At 44.8% G+C, this 19,516-nt stretch overlaps 1 long non-coding RNA gene across 1 annotated transcript; it reads left to right on the top strand.

Annotated features, from left to right (window-relative positions):
* Positions 1 to 1,322: 1,322 nt before the first annotated feature.
* Positions 1,323 to 9,166, top strand: LOC119014198. Its single transcript, XR_005072898.1, has 3 exons — positions 1,323 to 1,412; positions 6,429 to 6,837; positions 9,057 to 9,166. It is a non-coding gene; the product is annotated as an uncharacterized LOC119014198 (long non-coding RNA).
* Positions 9,167 to 19,516: the final 10,350 nt, after the last annotated feature.

The following is a 19,516-nucleotide window of genomic DNA, read 5'->3' as shown; positions in this document are numbered from 1 at the left end:
ATTGTTTAATGTGCTTATTATAGCCTAATGGAATTAAGACACTGAGACAAAGGAGGGAAAACTGGAGCTACACAATGTCCAGTCACCAAAAAAATGGAGACAAGTTAACACATTATTATTATTATCTTATTATTATGATTATTATTGTTGTTATTATTATTAGACATCCACCCAATAAATACCCCCAGCACCCGAGCTGTCACCACATCCTGATCAGTGTGCATCACCATCACCGTGATGTGTGAGCCTGAATCTGCTTCTTCTCCTCCTCTGTGAATCCTGAATCGTTGAGTCGCCTCCGCCGCGCCCCTTTGACCACGCTTGATTCGCAACAATGGGAGGACAGGAGGGAGGGAGGGAGGACATGAGGGAGGGAGGGAGAGAGAGAGAGAGAGAGAGAGAGAGAGAGAGAGAGAGAGATGAGGGCAGAAGCAGAGCCAGAGAGATTCCAGGATCTAAAGGGAGGATAAAGGGTGTAGAGTGTCTGCCTCTCGGATCTTTTTTTTTTTCTTCCCCTCCTCTCTTTTACCTTCATTTTTTTTTTCCTGCGAGGGAGAGGCTTTTTTTTTTTTTTTTTTTTGAGGAGAGGAGAAAGAGAAAAAGAGAGAGTTAGAGAGGGGGCGTTTCCTCCCCCCCCAACCCCCTCCCCACCTTTGCTCAGTGTGATTTCCAGATATTGCCAATACACTGCCGTCGACTTGAGCGCATGAGGAGGAATTGACAGACTTCCAACAATGGGGTGAGTATGGAATAAATCCTCCAGAGATGCTTTTTCCTCCTGCTGCTGCTGCTGCCTCTTCTTCTTCCTCCTCTTCTTCTTCTTCTTGTGTTCTTCCCATAAGCCGCTCGACTTAAACGCTGTGTAAATAGAATTAATGCAGACGCGTTAAGTCACGCAGAGAAAAAAAAAATGTGTGTGCCAATATGGCCCCGGCGCCGCGCTGGGGGGGGCTGTCAGGTCCGTCAGGTGGGCTCCTTCACATGTTTGACCGCCGCGCAGAGAGCAGCCTCCCCTCTCCCTCCGAGAGAGAGATGCGACGGGGCGGAGGAAGGAAGGAAGGAAGGAGGGAAGGAAGGACGGTGGAGGAAAAAAAAGCGCTCGGTGTGCTCCTCCAGTCGCATTGAGAAGGCAGCAGCGGTGTGGTGGCACAATAACCTTGTCAGACCACACTCGCTTTGCTTTTTCTTCTTCTTCGTGTATTTTTTTCAACTGAAGAAGAAGAAGGAGAAGAAGACGCGGCGCTTTCTTCTTCTTCTTCTTCTTCTTCTTCTTCTTCTTCTTCTTCTTCTTCTTCTTCTTCTTCTTCGCTTGTATATCTGAAGTGAGATTAAAGAGTTTGACGTGACTCCGCTTGTTGCTTACATTTGTGATGACTTCCCTTCCACCGGCCTGCACTGTGCTGCAAACACTAGTGAGTCTTTTTCTCTCTCTCTCCCTCTTTCTAATAAAGCTTCGAAAATCCCCCCCGGAACACTTTTTTTTTTTTTTTTCAAAAAGTAGAATCATTTGCGACTAATAGGAGAAAATGGCGTCTTTCGCCGGAGTTGAATGAAACTGAGCTTTTTTTTATTTGATGTTGGCCGGGCAGCGCTCGTGGACGGACTCGTGCACTTTCAGGCTCTCGGGCCTTCATTTGACATTCTCTTTAATGTTCCACAGCAATCTTGTGCGAGTTTTTTATTTTCTTCTTCTTCCTGTCGGTATCCTCTCCATGTGGGCTAAACACTGCACTTTAAACATCTGTACGGCGGGAGCTGCTCTCACACAAGGGCTCCTGTAATGTGGAGCCCTCCTCGATTGATTGCTTTCAGCTCCCTTCAATGAAATATTCAGGCTCCCTCCTATAGATCCCTCCTCCTGCGAGCCGTGTCATTCAATAATCAGTGAATTATTATTTCAATGTGTATCCGCCTATGGCTTATAATCAATTGGATTTATCTATTATATATGTAAAGAATTTGCAACTCAGTGTCTGGCTTTAGGCAGCTTGCATGTGTTTGTGAGAGCATGTGGCAGCGTGAGGTGTGTTTGTGTGTGTGTGTCTGCCATAGAGAAAGAACATCAATTTGAATGAATGTGTGTGTGTGTGTGTGTGTGTGTGTGTGTGTGTGTGTGTGTGTGTGTGTGTGCGTGTAAAGCTCCCCGCCTGCCTCTCAGCGTGCATGTGCTCAGCCCCTCAGGCACGTTGGCAAGCATGAACTCCCTGAACTCAATCCTTGTCCATTAAATTCCTATTGATCAAGCAGCAGAGAGAGACATAAAGTTCCATCTCCTCGGTTTCATGTGGGCTCGGCTCGGAGCTAGCTCTCCGTCTTTTAGGCTCTCCGGCCCCCCCACCCTCCACGAGGAGGAGAAGGGGAGGAAAAAGAGAGGCAAAGAAGAGAGGAGGAGGAGGAAATAGAGAGAAAAAAAAGGATTGGCTGAAGCCTTGGGAATCCATTAGGAGAGATGGATGAAGAGGAGAAAGAGGAATGAGCTAACAGTTGATTACTGAATTGTACTTAGTGCCTGGGCGCATGTGATTGCACATGAATGTGTGTGTGTGTGTGTGTGTGTGTGTGTGTGTGTGTGTGTGTGTGTGTGTGTGTGTGCTTGGATGTGATTATAAGCATTTCTTCTTGTACACACTTGTTTGTGAGTCTTTTGCGCAATGCACACGCATGTATGTACTTTATGTGTGTGTGTATGTACTTTATGTGTGTGTGTGTACTTTATGTGTGTGTCTGTGTGTGTGAGCTGGGGGGGGGGGCTTCCATTTAGTAACGCAGCAAAGCGGTACATATCTCTCCAGTGGGAGCTGTCCTTGGTTCTGATCCGTGGCCCTACACCCCTCCTCCTGCTTACCACCTCCAACACACACGCACACACACGCCTGCACACACACACGTACACACGCCCTCCCCAATCATCCCCATCCTGCCCCCCCCCTCTCTCCACCCTGTTGATTGACATCCCCATGCTCTCCATTTGGCTCACTAAAGGCTGCATGTGTGCGTGTGTGTATACATACGTGTGTGCGCTTCAGTTTACTGTTACTGGTGGAGGGTGTTTTTTCGGGCGGTGCGGGGGAGGGACTGGGCCATCCTCAGAGGGCCTTGAAACAGAGAGGATGCTGGGTATAAAAAAAAAAAAAAAAGAGGAGAAAAAAAGGAGCAAGGAGTGAGAGGAGGAAAAACAAAACATCTGTGTGGTAATTGGGCTCCCCTTAGTATTGTAACGCATACATTGACATCTGTTTGATAATTGGCTACCCTGGCTCCTCGGCGTGTGTCATGCTAAATGCCGGTTTGGTGGAAAGGAAGAGAAAGAAATGAGGAGGGGTTGGGTGTGTGGGTGTGTGTGTGTGTGTGTGTGTGTGTGTGTGTGTTTGAGCAAATGCATTTGTGTGCATTCATACCAACGGGGGGAAGGGATGCTTAGATTTGTTAGTACTGTGAAAGCTCCACAGGTCTCCAGTGCACACATTTGCCACCATTGTCTCTTTCATAAAAGAAGGCCGTACCTAGAGTATGCACGGCTCCGAGCGGAGGTGTGCACGAGTTCACCGCCTGCATTTAGCCTGACAGATCAAAAAATATAAGTGCTAAAGTGTCAAGTGATTGTTTACAGCCTCTTGTGCTTCACCCTCTGGGGTTTGCAGGCACAGTGATTTGAGCCACAGACCCAGAAGCGATATTAGCTGCTTCCGCAATTTGTTCAGAGCTTTAGAGGGGAGAGGCCGTCAAATTGCATAGATAAATATGTTGAATAATTGATGCGGCGCATAGTGGGGAGCTGTTTGGGAGCACACTAGAGATTGCCGGTGATGCCTGTGCAGCCTCGCAGACAGTCTGTCGTTTTTTTTAGACGAGCCTGGCGTGTGTGTTCTATCCTCACAGGGTCTAAACATTACAACACTTACTCTTATCTCGATGCGCTCAGATCTGCACAATCAATCCTCGACGTGTGGGTCCAAGCTCTATAAAGGGCCTGTGATCTGAATTTTTACATCATCCGTTAAGTCTCCCCGCCACAAGAAAAAGCTCTTGTATCAATAGAATTAATGTTTAAAAACTCCTTTCACTGGACCTCTGCGTCATCAGACATGAAGGTTTAAGCTGCTACTTAAAAAAAAGGGAAAAAAAACTAATTCCTAGTAATACCTTATAATACCTACCTATTCTATAATCCTGCAGATCTATACAAGAGTGTCAGAGCTTATAGTAATGGGTGAAGGATTAATTTGGGGATTTCTCCTCGATGACACATGGGAAGTGGTGGACGGAGTCGCAGGAGAGCGGCTGGACCGGCCCCCGGGACAGTTAAGAGCTGAGATGTTAAGTCCTGCAGGAGCCGAGCCGCAGGGGAGTTGCTCCTCCTCGCTCCATCTCCCTCCCTAATGCTGTCTAATGTGAGAGCTTATGGCGAGTGGAAGAGGAAGAAAGAGTTGTAAAGACACAGGGATTTGAGATCTCAGGGCCTCGCTACCACGAGGGTACTATCAGGCTACAACCTCCCGAGAAGAATCCCAACGTTTTTCAAACCAGCCGTTTTCTGTCTTCCTGCCTTTTCATCCTTCTCTCCACATCCATCTCTTTGAAAAAGTGTGGTATTTCACATGCAGAGGTGTTTAGAATAATAGCAGGAATCACTCCTTTCATGTAGTCTCTTTTCAGTGCAGAGGAGCGCGCGGCGGTGTTCTCCACCGTTTGATTCCTGGGCCTTGAAGATGCGAGGGCAGAGGGATGTGAAGACTGCTTATCTCTTCCTGACACAGCCAATCATGTCGTAGAATGACAGTCCGAACCCAGCTGATACCCCCCCCCCCCCCCCGTCTCTTTCTCTTTTTCTCTCTCGCGCACAAACACACTCCCTCCTGCTCTCTATCCGTTTCCTCTTGAAATTACACACACGGTTCCTCGGTTTTTTTCATTCATTCTGGTTCCTGACATTTCCCTTATTTCTGCCACTCGCTCTCTTTCTCTCACTGTCACGCCGCCCGTCTCGTGTCCTTTTCCATCTCCTTTTCGAACGCGCAGAAAAATCACACGTGCACGCACCGCCTCCTCTTCCCGTCCGCTGCCTCCTCCTCTGTATCTTTTCGCTCGGTGTTCTCTCCTTCCCTTTCTCCTGATTTCTCTCATGTGTGCACTATGGGGGCTCGAGCTCGCAGCACTGCGGGGGCAGCCCTCACTCCCTCAAATGTACGCGTGCGACTGTGGCGCTCGCTGATAAACACAGGGACAGGGACGGCAAGGCTCACATCTCCCACTTCCTTACTCGCACTCAGTCAGGGGTTCGAAGCGTTGGGGAAGGGAAAAGAAAAGCCAAAACTTTATTGCACCCTGGCGTGTGATGACAAAATGACTATTCATGCGAGCGCGGCAGTCCATCACATTCTCGCGCTGCTTTTTCTCTCGTTGCTTGCCTGCTGCTGACTGCAGATACAGTTGGCGTGGCAGAAGAAATAGTGTGTAGGGAGTATTTACGGCGCTGGAAACGACGGCAGCTTTCGTTGTCGCATCGTGGTTTACAAGAGATATTAACGCCAAATCGCGGGGACTTCTGTACAATGGAGAACAGACAGCTTGAACAAAGCGCTCGTTCAGACAGATAAAACTCTCGCAAATGATTCACTCTGCTTTTTATTGCTAGTTGCTCAGTGTTCATCAGTGATTTTCTCCCCTTAAGGCAATTTTAACCTGAACACAGCTGTGTGGCATCCACAGGCGGATATCGGAAGGTGTCTTGAAGCTGAAACAATTAGTCGAGCGACAAAAAAATAATTGGAAGCCTTTTTCAGCGTCGATTAATCGTTTCAATCAGGGATGCGCGATATCCACTGTGCTGATATAATCCAACTCATTCTGCCATATATGCACTTGTTATTTCTTTCGCCACATAATTGCAGAGCACATGAGGTCTCTCCTGCAGCGTAAATAACATATTATTATGCCTACTCCTATCATAATGGCTCACTGGCAGATGCAGACATACAATGCCTTTTAAAATGTACACATTCACTGCGCAGAATGAGAGAACTGCTTCACGTCATGCGCGCACGTTTAAAGCGTTCCATTGACAGAAATGTCATTTCCGGCCGATGCCAATATTTCATTTTAAAGCTCTCGTCGGATGATACGATCGTGCGTCTCGAGTTTCAGTCCTTATTCAAAATGGCTTCTCGAATGTGAAAAATTGCTGTTTTTCTACGTGGTGTGTCATTGCATACTGGTTATGTTTGGATTCACAGGCATTGCCTCTGGAAGTTGCGGTGGCCCTTTTTTTTTTTTTCCCCTCACTTCTGTTAGATATTTTCACAGGCAATTAATTGGTTTGTGGGAAAGTTTTGTGCTATGTAATAATCATTAGCTGCAGCCCTAATTATTTGATCAATCAGTTGCAAAAGAGTTGTGCTCTCTCTCCTTTTTTTTTTTTTTTCTCGCAGGACCTGGACAGTTTCAGCAGCTCATGAAATCCCCACCCTTCCCTCCAGCTCTCTCCTGCTGTATAGCGTCAAACAGAGAAAAGGGGGGATGGGAGACGAGAGCGAGAAAGAGAGAGAGAGAGAGAGAGGAGAGGAGGTGGAGGGGAGTGAGGTGGCGTGACTGTTTGCTCCCGTCTCGACCACGGGTATTCTTGGGTTGATAATACAGATGTCGATGTTATTGCTTGAGAATACGCGTAGCTGAGTGGAAGCCATCCTCATCGACAACAAACAGATGTTAGTGTGCGCCCTCCTCCGGGCACAAACCTGATGTGAAGAGCATCCATGGTGATGGTAATCCTCTCCTGAAGTCCTGGTCCTGCGACTCGCCCTGATCCCCCACCCAGCATCCTCTTGGCCTCTGCAGGAAGTAAGATCCTTCCAAGCGTGCATCACACACCTTTTTAGCTCTGATTGTTCATCCGCTTGACAGATGCCCTTATCAGAGTGCGTGGTGAAGAGGGGAATCCAATAAGTGCACATGGTGGAGGAGTGGGGAGGTGGGGTTATTTGGAGGGTCTGGTTGTGTGTGTGTGTGTGTGTGTGTGTGTCTGTGTGTGTGTGTGTGTGATGGTGGGGGGGGGGGAGGCTGGGCCCCCGATGGCAGGAAGACACGACTCTGCAAGACAGGACAGAAGGTCCAGCAGTCGCACTAGCTCCTGTGGCTCGCCGTGTATAAGGTCACAGTCAAAGAGCAAATCCAATATCCAGACAGGCTGGCGGGCAAACAGGCTCGCAGGCAGGTAGGGGCACGGGCAGGAACGCATTTAGAAAGTCAGAGATAAATCTCAGTCTACTCTCAGCTGTTCCCCAAGCTGCCTGGAGGAGGGACGGGTGGAGAGGGAGACGGAAGAACAGAGACAGGGACAATCAGACAGACAAACTGGCGGCGGCAGACAAGCACAGCATCAAAAAGAAAAGTAACTGAGTACATTTACTCCGACGTCTTTACCGTTTACTTGGACATTTCCACTTCTTCTAGACTTCCAATCCACGACATTTCAGAATGAAATACTGTACAGTCGATATAGCTTCACTTCATGCATCTGACAGCTGTTGTTATTCAGTGATTGTATTCGGTAGACGAGTTCTTAAATCAGTATTTATGTAATAATTACGTATCTAGTGAAAATGCGAAAACAATGTGACAATATGGAGGAGAGATTATCACCTGCTCCACTCAGCTTTTTGGAGCTTTGTTACAAGTTTCACACCTTTACTATTTTGGTTTCACTCTCGCTGCTCTCATAGCACCATTTTCGGCCTCACAGCAGGGCGCTAATTTCAGAGAAATCGCTCCAAAAACTCACTGTACACTACCTGCCCGGCACCGAGCAGCAGACAGACCACAGTGAGCGTCAAAGAGAGGAGTCAGAGGAGATGAAAAACAGGAATATTGACTTACATTCACCAGATGACACGGACACCACTGTAAAATGAAGGATTGTGTAAATGAGCAACTGTTTGCCAGCCATATCAGCTTAAAAGGTGATGACATGTCAATGTTGTGTTTACAACTTTCCACTGCTGTTGCAGGTTTAAAGTCAGCACTTTCATTTGAGGGTTATTTTTTTATTTCAAAGGCAAATAATAGACGTGATCATTCCCTGTTATATTGACAAACTGACATACACAATAAACATCACAAAACGCTTTGATACAGTACACTACAATTATTCAACAGATGCGCAAACAAAACGGCACAAAATATAGGCTGTGGCAAAATATTTTTTAAAAAAAGCAAAATAACAACTGTGATTGTCAGTCATAAAGTTTCTGTCTGTGTTAGATTTACAAAAAGGATGACAGAATGAAAAGACTTTGAAAGCTAGGCTTTTGTATACAGAATGGCTTAAGATTTCACTTAGCTACCAATACATGTATTATAATGAGCCCTGTATTTATTATAACATTTAACACACATTAAGTACTTTTATTTGTTGGTACTTTAAAGGTGCACTGTATAGTTTTGGAAGAGATATTCAAACTCAGAAAGGTAACAAGGAAAAAAATACAAATTCAGAAATATCTGTTTGATGATTTTAACAAATGAATAAAACAAAATAAAATGACATGAAATTGCATGGTCCTTAGTAGATTTTAGTTTGTGTATCCAGCTTGTACAGACATGAAAACGCATCAGTGAAGATTTTTCTCTTCGGATTCAAATTTCTTACCCAAAACTGCACGGTGCACCTTTACGTACTTATATCGCCATCTTAATTCTGTACTTTTATTGAAGTAACTTGAACTTTGAATGCAGGGCTTTCGCTTGTGGGGTAAAGTGAGTGCTGTTACACTGTGGTATTGTTACTTTTCAAGAAAAGGATCTGATAATGTTTGCCGTCACTGTCTGGATCAGATCACCAATCAAATCACTGATTTAAGAGCTGTAATGTTGGTTAATAAAAACACTATACCCCTGACATAAACTGTTATTTTTGTGATTTACTTGCCCTGTCTGTGGCACCCTGTGGGGTGGTCAAAAATGTCATCTCCCCACGCTGGTGCAGTTTGCAGGGTATTGGATCATATTAGTGTTATTGTAATGGGGTGTAATAAGATTATTCAAATCCCTCTATTTCACAGTGGGCGAATGTGATGCTGGGGCTCATCCATGTAAAAGGGCCCTTTGACAGAAACTGTGTCTGTGTGCTAAACCCTGGAAATTCCCAGCCAAGAGGATTCTCCACGCCACTCCCTAGAGACTCCGCTCACATCAGCACCACTGTCTCTCTGTCACTGTGCGTGTGCATGCACGGGTGCGTGTGCAATTTTTCTGTCTCTTCTTCCACACAGCAATTAAAGATCCAATTGATTTCCCTGCCTACACTGATTACCTGCCTCACTAGTTTGGTTTTTCTATGATATCTGATTAATATTGCGAGTCCATACAGGGAGCTGACAATAACAATGAATACCTCACATTATTATACAATAATGCCCTCAAAAACGTCAATTTATAGAGCTGAAACAATTACGGAATTAATCGAGTGGTCCATCCGCAGAAAATGTGCATTAACTATTTTGATGAGTGAAAGTTTAAAAGTAATTTTTATTGGAAAAATACCAGTAACTTGCTCATTCCAGCCTTTCGAGAGAGAAGATTTCCTGTTTTTCTTTGTCGTTTATGGAAGTAAACTGAATGTCTTTGGGTTTAGAGTTCTATTTTTATGACTGAATATAGAGAATGATAATCAACAAAGTATTTGCCGGAAGATGCGTCATAAAAATAATAATGAATTGCCTCATAACGAAATTTGTGGGACAATGTATTCAGTATGTCAGCTCCAGTACATTTAGTTGTTTTATAACAATTCACTCTCAAGAGCACAAATGCCAGCTTCATGGTGGCAATTAAGGAAATGTCAGATCTGTCAGATCAGATCATCAGAGTCAAGATCTGTCCGGTGGGGACAATGACTGTACAACAATTACTGTTGTTCCATTGAGCTGATGTAAAATTATTTTAAATACATCTATTTTTATCTTTTTTTACAAGACGTTTAACTTTGACTTGAACAGGAAAAGTTCGGAGACCACCTACATCTCCAGGGTTCATCCTCTGGCCACAATGAATTTAAATTTAATTTAACTGTTGATGAGATATATCTGTAAATGTCAATGATTTCAGCCTACTGGTTGTGCGAGAGGAGAAGTCTGATCTGTCAGATCAGATTATTAGAATCAGTAGGGTCCACCCTCTGGGAGCAATGCATGTACAACATTTTTATGTCAGTCCCTTGAGTAGATGTTGAGCTATTGCGCAGGTGAAATTATTTTATGTTGCTTGACCAGCTGGTTAACTTTCCTGAACAGGAAAAGTTAGATCACCAAAGCCTCCAGGGTTCATCCCGTGGGCACCATGAATTTTGTGGAAACTTAGGATTTGGCCTCCGGGGACCATGCATATAATTACTAAATTCTTAAACTATTCTCAATATAGCTATTATTCCTGTAGTTGCTCAGATATTTTGGGCCAAAATGGGCCAGCTAACAAGCCATTCGGATACCGATTCCAGCTTATATCAATGCACAGCGTGTACATTATAGTACAGTACAGTAGTTATAAAACAAAGGATTTCTTTCCCCCAATTGCACAGGATATTATGTAGTTCCAGTTCACACCCAGACTGTCTGCACTGTATATCCACAGTATCGTATGGTTAGTAAATCACCCTTTATTTCTTATACTTTCTGTAGGCTTGATGATGAGTGACATGATTCATGTAATGTCTTTTCTTTCCAATACCAACATGTTATATCTACAGGTTAGCTGACAACAACTGTCAGAATCAACCTGTTTACCTGAAGCTCGCTCTCCTCTGCTCGGACCAACCGCCCTCTCCCTCAGTTCTCCTCCTCCCCCCTCTCATCCCCTTATACTTCTTCCTGTAATAGCCACAGCGCTAAAGCAAACAGAGACAATAGCCTCTGAATGAATAAGTACGTCTTGGATTTGGCCACACGGTGATAGCGGTAATTTCCCCCCTCGATGGGTCACTCCATTACAATTACCCTGTAATATTTATCCAGACAAACAAAAGGCCCGATGCGCGCAGGAGTGGCTGCGGGGATCGGACGGACAGACGGATGGATGGATGGAAAGAGAGAGAGAGAGAGAAAGCGAGGGGAGGGAGGATGCTGCAGGTATAGAAGGATGGATATGGAGAGAGGTGTGTGTGTGTGTGTGTGTGTGTTGGGGGGGTTGGGGTTGAAGTGACGGAGGGAGGAAATCACAGTGCAATAAGAGCCCTCTCATTAGGGCCTGTCTTTATCACTGTGCAGCTCCTATGAGACGTGGCAGCAGATGAGAGGAGGGAACAGAAGGCCAGGAGGAGAGCAGAACTCAGATTAGGATCCTTATTGCTATGATAATCACTGTTTGTCATCCAATGCGCACGTTTCACACCTGTGGTAAAGGCAGATGGGTTGGTTAGTTAGTTAGAGTGTTTCGGTGTGTGTGTGTGTGTGTGTGTGTGTGTGTGTGTGTGTGTGTGTGTGTGTGTGTGTTGGCAAAAGGGAAAAAAAACAGCTCATGTATGTATGTGTGCATGTGAGAGCGAGAGTGAGAGAGAGTGTGAAAGGAACAGTGATAACAGTGTGTGTGTGTGTGTGTGTGTGTGTTTGCATACGTGTATATGCCTGGTGCATGGAGGGCGCGCACGTGAACACAAGTGCGGACGCATTTAGAATGAACAAATAGATAAAGATAGAATTAAATAAATAAGTAACAATCACATGCATTGCTCTCGGTGCCTGGCAACCGGATCTCTCCGTTGCCTTGGAAACAGTTGCTACAGAATGTGAGGTGATTGGCAACCGTGACAACGAGGAGGGAATAACATTTGACCCCGCTTGCTGACGAGGGGAGGCGAGGTGGGGAGGGGGTTGGTGGTTGGATGGGGGGGGGTGAGGAAAGGAGAGATAGAGAGAATAGTAGATAGAAGATGGCATCAGATAGAGAGTATTTAGAAATTCATCCTCTGAAGCCGCTTCACTCTCACTCCCTCCTCAACGCACACAACCTCTTCCCCCTGGCTCGCACACACACACACACACACACACTCTTATTCTCACTGATACTGTAACACCATGCATTCAGACACACATGCACGCACGATGCTTAACATATCAGTACTCGTGCCAACCCAAAAATCACACTGCCACCCACCACCATAGCACATACACACAGACACACACAAACACAGTTGTCTTTAGGACACTGAGTCTACACTTCCTCCATCACATGTAGAATCTGCACAGGGCGTGTTTGAAATTGCGTTGAGGTGTGTCCGAATGTCACCACACACACAGTACACGTCTGACCACACGCGCTATACGGCGCAGACACATATTAATCAGAGAGGCATTGTGTTATGCCCCTAAAGCTACTCTATACGAAACAGAAGGCGGTGTGAAATCACAGCCGGCTCCATTGCCAAGAGGAAGAACCCCCCCCCCCCCCGACTGTCCTCCTCCTCTATTTCCCATCCGATTGCACTTTCCGTCTTTCCATCCCTCTCTTCACTCTTTCCCCTCTCTCTGCCTGGCTAAACTAATAAGGGTGTGATTAATGGTCTGCTAATTGCTGTAATCTCAGTTAATTAGAGTGGAGATTCTTCAGTGGTGGAGTGCTTAGGGAGAGATGCATGTTGCACTGATCTGGAGGTACAGAACTGGCAACACTCCACGTAGACAGGAAAAGAGACGTAGTCGCTGGCACACTCCATAGCGTAGTACCGTCGTACTATCTCGCTCCAAGGCTCCCTGTTACACATCTACGCACGCACACACGCACACGCACACACACACACATACGCACGCACGCACGCACGCACACACACACACACACACACACACACACACGCACGCACACACACACACGCACACACACACACACACACACTATTGATGGCTTTCAAAGAAGTGAACTGGGGGATCAAAGATTTTCTCAGATTTAGGTGTCTAATATATGTATGTACACAACTGCACTATAATGTGCTGTACCGTGTTTGGGAATTTGCTTTGTCATGATAATCTTGACTCTGAACTCTGTCGTGTATGCAACAAATAACTATTACTGTAAAAGTCAGAAGTTCTGCCCCATTGTTTTCTGATATTGCCATTCACATTTCTTAGAGGCCAGTGTGACGTCTTCAAATTGCTTTGTTTTGTCCAACTAACAGGCAGGAACCAAAATATATTAGGGTTAAAAAGACAGGAGACAAAGAAAACCAACAAATATTTAATATTTGCGATATTTAAACCAGTGAATTACTGACATTTTTGCTAAGAAAAATGACTAGATTGATCAAATTACTTTCCTGTTGATTCACTTACTGATTAATGGACTGATCATTTCAGCAGTCAGCTTTAATATGCTTTTTTTGCAAAATCTGTGAACTTGCAGTTTTATAATCGAGATTTTGTGGTACGTATTTTGTCTTCTCAGTCTAATCCGTCATAGGTTCTCCTCAGGAGTCTGGCTCAAGTTTTTGCTGGCAGGTGAAGGTTTAAGGACTGTAAACCATCTTTTGAACCCCAGACTGAGAGATCACCTGCCCTCCACCAGGGTCTCAAGAGAGGTGGATGGTTTTGCGGTGCGCACACGGTGACGTGCTCGCTCAAAGTTGTGTATGTCTTGAAAGCAGTTTGGCTGAATGTGGACCAGAGCTACAACGATTAGTCGATTTCTAAATGAATCAATTGAAAGGAAATGAGTTGCTTAGTCTATACAGTATAAGATAATAATCAGTTCATTGTGTCACTCATTTTTCAAGAAAAAACATTTGTCAGGACCAGCTTCTAAAATGTGAACGCTTCCTCAGTAAACCAAAGACTCTTTGGGTTCTGGACTGTTGGAGAAGTCAGATTGAGCTCTGGGCAATTGTGTTGATCAACTTTCACAATTTCTTCCCACTTATAGATTAAATCTGCAATAATCGGTGATGACAATCTCAGTCCTGTATGATCTCCCTCACGTACTGTATTTTGAAATGCACCTTTAACACTTTATGCACCTTTTCCTTCGTCACAAAGGAAAAGAGGTGACACTTTATAGTAACCATCCTACAATAACCTATAACTACAGCCTCAGTAAATAGTACTTTCACAGTCAACAAGCAATGAAATGCTTTATAAACCGTTCATTTAGAAATTGTAAAGGTTTATGAACAACAGCTGCAACTTTCCGTCGACCATCCAGATATGTTTAAAGATGGACCACACAGTGTTTGTTAACCATTTACAAAGTATTCTACACATCACCTGGAAAGACAAACATAATGTCATATATATACACACACACATCTGATGTTTTTTCCTTCCTTCTTAAGCGGTACACTCATTTCTTTGCTAAACCTCGCATTCATACCTTCTGTTGCCGTTTTACCCATGCACGCCTTTCTCTAACAAGATTAAATATTTCAAATTCTAGTTGAGACTTAATACCACGGGGGGGGGGGGAGAAGAAAGAAAATGTTGTGTGTAAAATGATACACAAGATTTCTTTCAGTCTTTCCGTTTGAAGTTGCGGTGCAGCCACGAAACAGTGATGCCTTGGGTTTGAAAACTTTAAATATTTCAGCTCGGTGTTAAAATACATTTGGTGGTGCGGCTGGAACGAGGAGATCAAGAATATACAGTATCTGTGAGATGGTGCTGTTTGGGGGAAGAGGCTCGAAATGTACTGAGAGGTTAAATCGAAGGGGGACTGGTGGGAGTGTGTGGGTTCAGCTGGTTCATGTGTAACACCAGCTGTCTTTAGAGTGATTGTCGCCGTGGGTCAAAGTCGGAGCAGGGTTGACATTTATGCTATTGTGTGTTCAAAAATAATAATTATTGGTTTGAGATATGTTTTTGTTTGCCACATTTTGAGAAGGTGAGCCTCAGAATCCTTCTTCCAAAGCAGAGTCTTTGACCCACATACCCCTGCCTACAGTGCCTGGTGTGTCTTTCTGCGAGTGTTTTTAACCGAGAGGTGTGAAGACTGGAGCCTCAAGCCTGAGGATATACATGTACCCGGTGTCACACGCACACACACACACACACACACACACACACACACACACACACACACACACACACACACACACACAGACACCAGAACAAACGCACGCGGATTCTCACTTGCACCGCAGACACATATGCATCCTCGCTCCGATCCAGCAGTCTCGCACTTCCGCGCCGGGCAGATGTGGCAGCGCGGATGCACACGCAGCCAGTGTCTCGCCTCCGACGGTGAGGTGGGCTCCAGGTAACCCGGAGTGACAGCTAAGTGTCTGCAGGACGCTGCCCAGACGTGTGAGGAGCGGGACAGCTGGACTGCCGCCCAGATGTGGCAGAATTCGTCAAACGCACACCCATGAGCGCGCAGAAACACACACACACACACACACACGCATACACCAGATGTGGCGGCAGGAGTCATAACACAGGAAGACCCCAGCTGTTCACATGTCAAGAAAAAGGAGGACCAGCTCTTCCTGTCTGATGGCGCTCGTCGAACATCCTGGCGTGGAGGACAAGCGGGGTTAAATCATCCTGACAACAGGTGCCAGTCTGGCTGAATAATGACAGGTGCATATGAGTGTGTGTGTGTGTGTGTGTGTGTGTGTGTGTGTGTGTGTGTGTGTGTGTGTGTGTGTGTGTGTGTGTGTGTATGTATGTGTGCCCCTCTGTGTATTTGTTTACTCGTGAATAGCTTTTCTCCTGCATTTTCTTAGCTGTTGCAGTAGTTAGTTTAGTTGCGTGGGTGTAGAATGGAATGGATTGCGCATGGCACCGCACAAACTTATGGCACCCTTCTCTCTCTCCCCCCACCCTCCTCCTCCCTCCCCCTCCCTCCCTTTCCGACGCCTCCACACACACACCCCCACACACATACTGGGACCTGGCATAAGGCTGCTGCACTACCCCGCTCGAGTCTTAACTGCTTTACATTAGCAGCACCAGCATTACGCAACGAGCTACATGTCAAAAAAACAAAACTTCATCCTTGCAGGAGACGGGTTCCGTCCGGTGGGATTTGGAAGTGTTTCATATTATTTGCTCGCTCACTTTCCTCTCCACTTTCTAATAAATGCGGGCCCTTGTTTGGAGGGTTGCACACTGATGCAACAGCCGCTGAATGGAGAGCAGAGCTGCCCCTCTGCGGGCCCTCCGAGCCGCCGCCGCCGCGCACGCAGCATCAAGCGTGCCATCTTGTGTCCGCGCTCAGAACGACAGCGACCTCGGATCAATTGATGGTGACAAATGGCAGCCTCTCGCTCTGTAATCACGCCCTCATCACTTCCCGACGTGTGGTTACTGCACAGTCGCACTGTCGCTCTGAGGGACCGTGGGAAAGTGACTCGGCCTGCTCAGGAAAAGGCGCATTAGCATTTTTATTTGTTTTTTTTTGTTTGTTTGTTTGTTTTCCGCTGATGGAAAAATGCTTTGGGGGGCGGAGAGCAAGAGATGGAATTGTGGGGGTTTTTTTTCTTTCTCCGTGTTTATATTTTATTCAGGCCTTTCCTTGAGAGATATATTATCTCTAAGCATTCTGAACATTATAGAGAAATGGACTTCCCGTGTGCCATGAGGGGCGCAGAGCTTAGCGGTAGTGTGGCTAGCTAGTTAGCAGCTTGCTGTGAGCATGAAGACTGGTTGGTATGACTGCTTCATGGACTTCCAATGTGCACAATGTGAAAATTAAGTGGTCCATTAAGATATAATTGTTTTAGTCATGTTAAATTATTCCTTATTAGTTAGTTTGTTATTTACAGTTGTACCATACATTTATATTTATTTATGAGATACTGATGGTTGGTTTTCTTAAGTGAGAGGGAGGGGCCAAAGGAACAAATTATAATAATGAGGAAGCTTTTTTTAATTTAATTTTTTTTTTTAAATCAAAACATAAATCTTTCTACCTTAATAATCTGTTACAGTTCCTTATTCTGTCAGACATTTTTGCCCGTCATGCTTTGAGCCGGAGCTTTGTGGCAAAACAACAGTACGCACCTCCTCTGCTGCCTGTACAGATTTTTACATTCTCTCATTTTATAGACTTTGAATAATCAAAGCTGGCACACGGGTGGCCCCGCTGGGCGTCTGCTCCTCAGGTTCAGCGGGGATATCAATAGCTCCTCTATCCGGCCAATTATACAACCTCTCATATCTCTTGTGTAGCAGCACTTTTTGTTTTCAGGATTACCTCGAACCAAAAAAGAATCTATTAAGCCTGAACGTCTTTGCTTCTCTTCCATTTTATTTAAAAAAATCCAATCCTTTAACCGTTAAGGACACACTCTTAACAGTTAAAGTGATACCTGGAAGGGTGAGTGCTGCGGCTGACGTTTAAACCTCAGACTCCAGAAAAAAAAAACCATGCGATGCCTTGCATTCACATACGGATGTATTATACATAATGTACGCCCAGTGATTTATCTGCTTGTGCCAAACAGCCTGGGCAGTGCGTGCTTTGAATGGCTGTACCTTGCAGCGATCGCACACATCTTCTCCAGAAATGAAATTACAGCATGAAGTTCACCAACGGGCCCCTGACAGAGACGTGGTAGCATTCCTTGAGAAATTGCTGTGCTAAACGTATTATGGGGCAGAAAAACAGACATAAAAAGCCAAACGCTTCCGCCGCTGCTGAAACGCAACAATTAAACTTAAGACAAATTCAAATTGCATGTTTATTTGTTTGAATAATAGCTGTTTTGGACTCACTACCTGCAATAAAGTGCTAATTAGTCTCCTCCTGAGATAATTAAATATTTTGTGCCTTGGTAAGTTCAAACATTACTCACAGGGCCCAGGGGAGGTTAATAATTACTGTAATTGACTGAAGACGGCAGCATAATGATTTATTCTGCCGAGTGTTTTCTTGGGATTACGACTGGCGTTATTGTTTCAATAAAGGCACCGTCCTAAAGTCTCCTCATAACATGGAGAGCTGAGGAGGAGCACTGCATTAATATATTAATGCCATACACGAAAAACATTGGTGCTGTGCTCTCACGCTGATGAAGACGCATGTATGTTTCTGCACATTAATGTATAATGTGTGTGTGTGTGTGTGTGTGTGTGTGTGTGTGTGTGTGTGTGTGTGTGTGTGTACGGTGAGTGTGTTTTCTTCCCGTACAACAATTTTTCAGAATATTCCGCAATGTCAGAAGAGGTTCTCAGTGAACCTCCATCTTTTCTCTTTTTCCCCACTGGTGTTTTATGCATGCTATCCAGATAATTTCATTATCCTTTGTGGCCCTGTCCCGGTGCCTGATTGTGTTTTATAGGTTATCTGAGAAAAGATCCAATCAAGGCTCCAAATACCCCTGACCTCAGGGCAGAGCCATTGACATTTCCTGTGTGTCTGGAGCTCCAACTCATGACTGCGTCTAATCCAGAGTAAAGAAGAAAGATAGAGAAAGGACAGAGAACGCAGAGTCCATGTCCATGACGCAGAGTAAGTAAAGAGCAAAGACTTTCATTAATTATCTGTATTACGTCACAAGCAGAATTAAAATCAAGTTAATTCCCAAATAGCAAGGATTTTGGGGGATTCTGAAGTCATGGCTTCAGTCATCGGAATGCATCTCCCGACCCTTGTGAAATGTTATAAGGAAACAGAAGGCCTGAACAATCTTAATTATTATCTGGATTTTGCATTATTTACTGATTTTAAGCAATGTAGTCAAATGTACTCAACCTATTGCTTACCTCTCATGGGCGCTCAGTTTTGGTTGCAGGAGTGTAAGGAGGGTTAGAAGGGACACTTACGAGGGATCAAGCTAGTTAGCCGGCATGCTAATGTTTGTAGTTTAGGTTGAAGCGAACAGACTGTACAATCCATTCCTTAGAAATCACCATCCAAACGTTTCATATTTGGAGTGTGATTCCTGTGGTTTGGTTAGATGCCCAAAATAAGGGCTATGGTTCACACGAGCTATAGAGATTTTCCTGTTTTGTTCAACAACATAACAGAACATCAGTAGATACCCCATTTCTGAATTTTACTGCATTTTCCTGTCTTTAAAAATGCCATCGCAAACAAGTGGATAAATGGAATGAGATCAATTGTCCGGGACATTAAACATCATCTTCTCTCAGGCGAACTTTAGTGACAATATGATCTAGCTCTGACTTTGCAACATTTAGATTGATCAGTTTAGAGTGAGGACTTTGAACTCATGTGACTGTAGTGTAGTGTCAACGTCAGCTTTTTACTTCTGGCCATTCCATTTAAGCTTCAAAAATCATAAAAGTGCTCAAAGTGTGTAAAAGTGTTCACTGGTGATCTTGCTGAACAAAATACGTAAGTATCAACAACTTGTGTTTGCCACAGAGCTCATTCTCTGCGATGATGCAAAATCCAATAGAAAAATCCCATGCGTGTTTTATGACAAGGGAACCAGGCCAATGTTAACCTCTAGGGTAGCCTACAGAATGATGTCATCCCTGCAGCACTCGATGGGTAGTAAACTTGACATTTTACCCGAATGACTTGATTCAACTGTGAGAAATATAACCACAGCCTCATGGTATACCTCCAGTTGTTC

This window comes from Acanthopagrus latus, chromosome 23 (genome assembly GCF_904848185.1).
Source record: "Acanthopagrus latus isolate v.2019 chromosome 23, fAcaLat1.1, whole genome shotgun sequence".
Lineage (NCBI taxonomy): Eukaryota > Metazoa > Chordata > Actinopteri > Spariformes > Sparidae > Acanthopagrus > Acanthopagrus latus.
The sequence above is the reverse complement of the archived record's forward strand: the minus strand, read 5'-3'. Positions and strand labels throughout refer to the sequence as shown.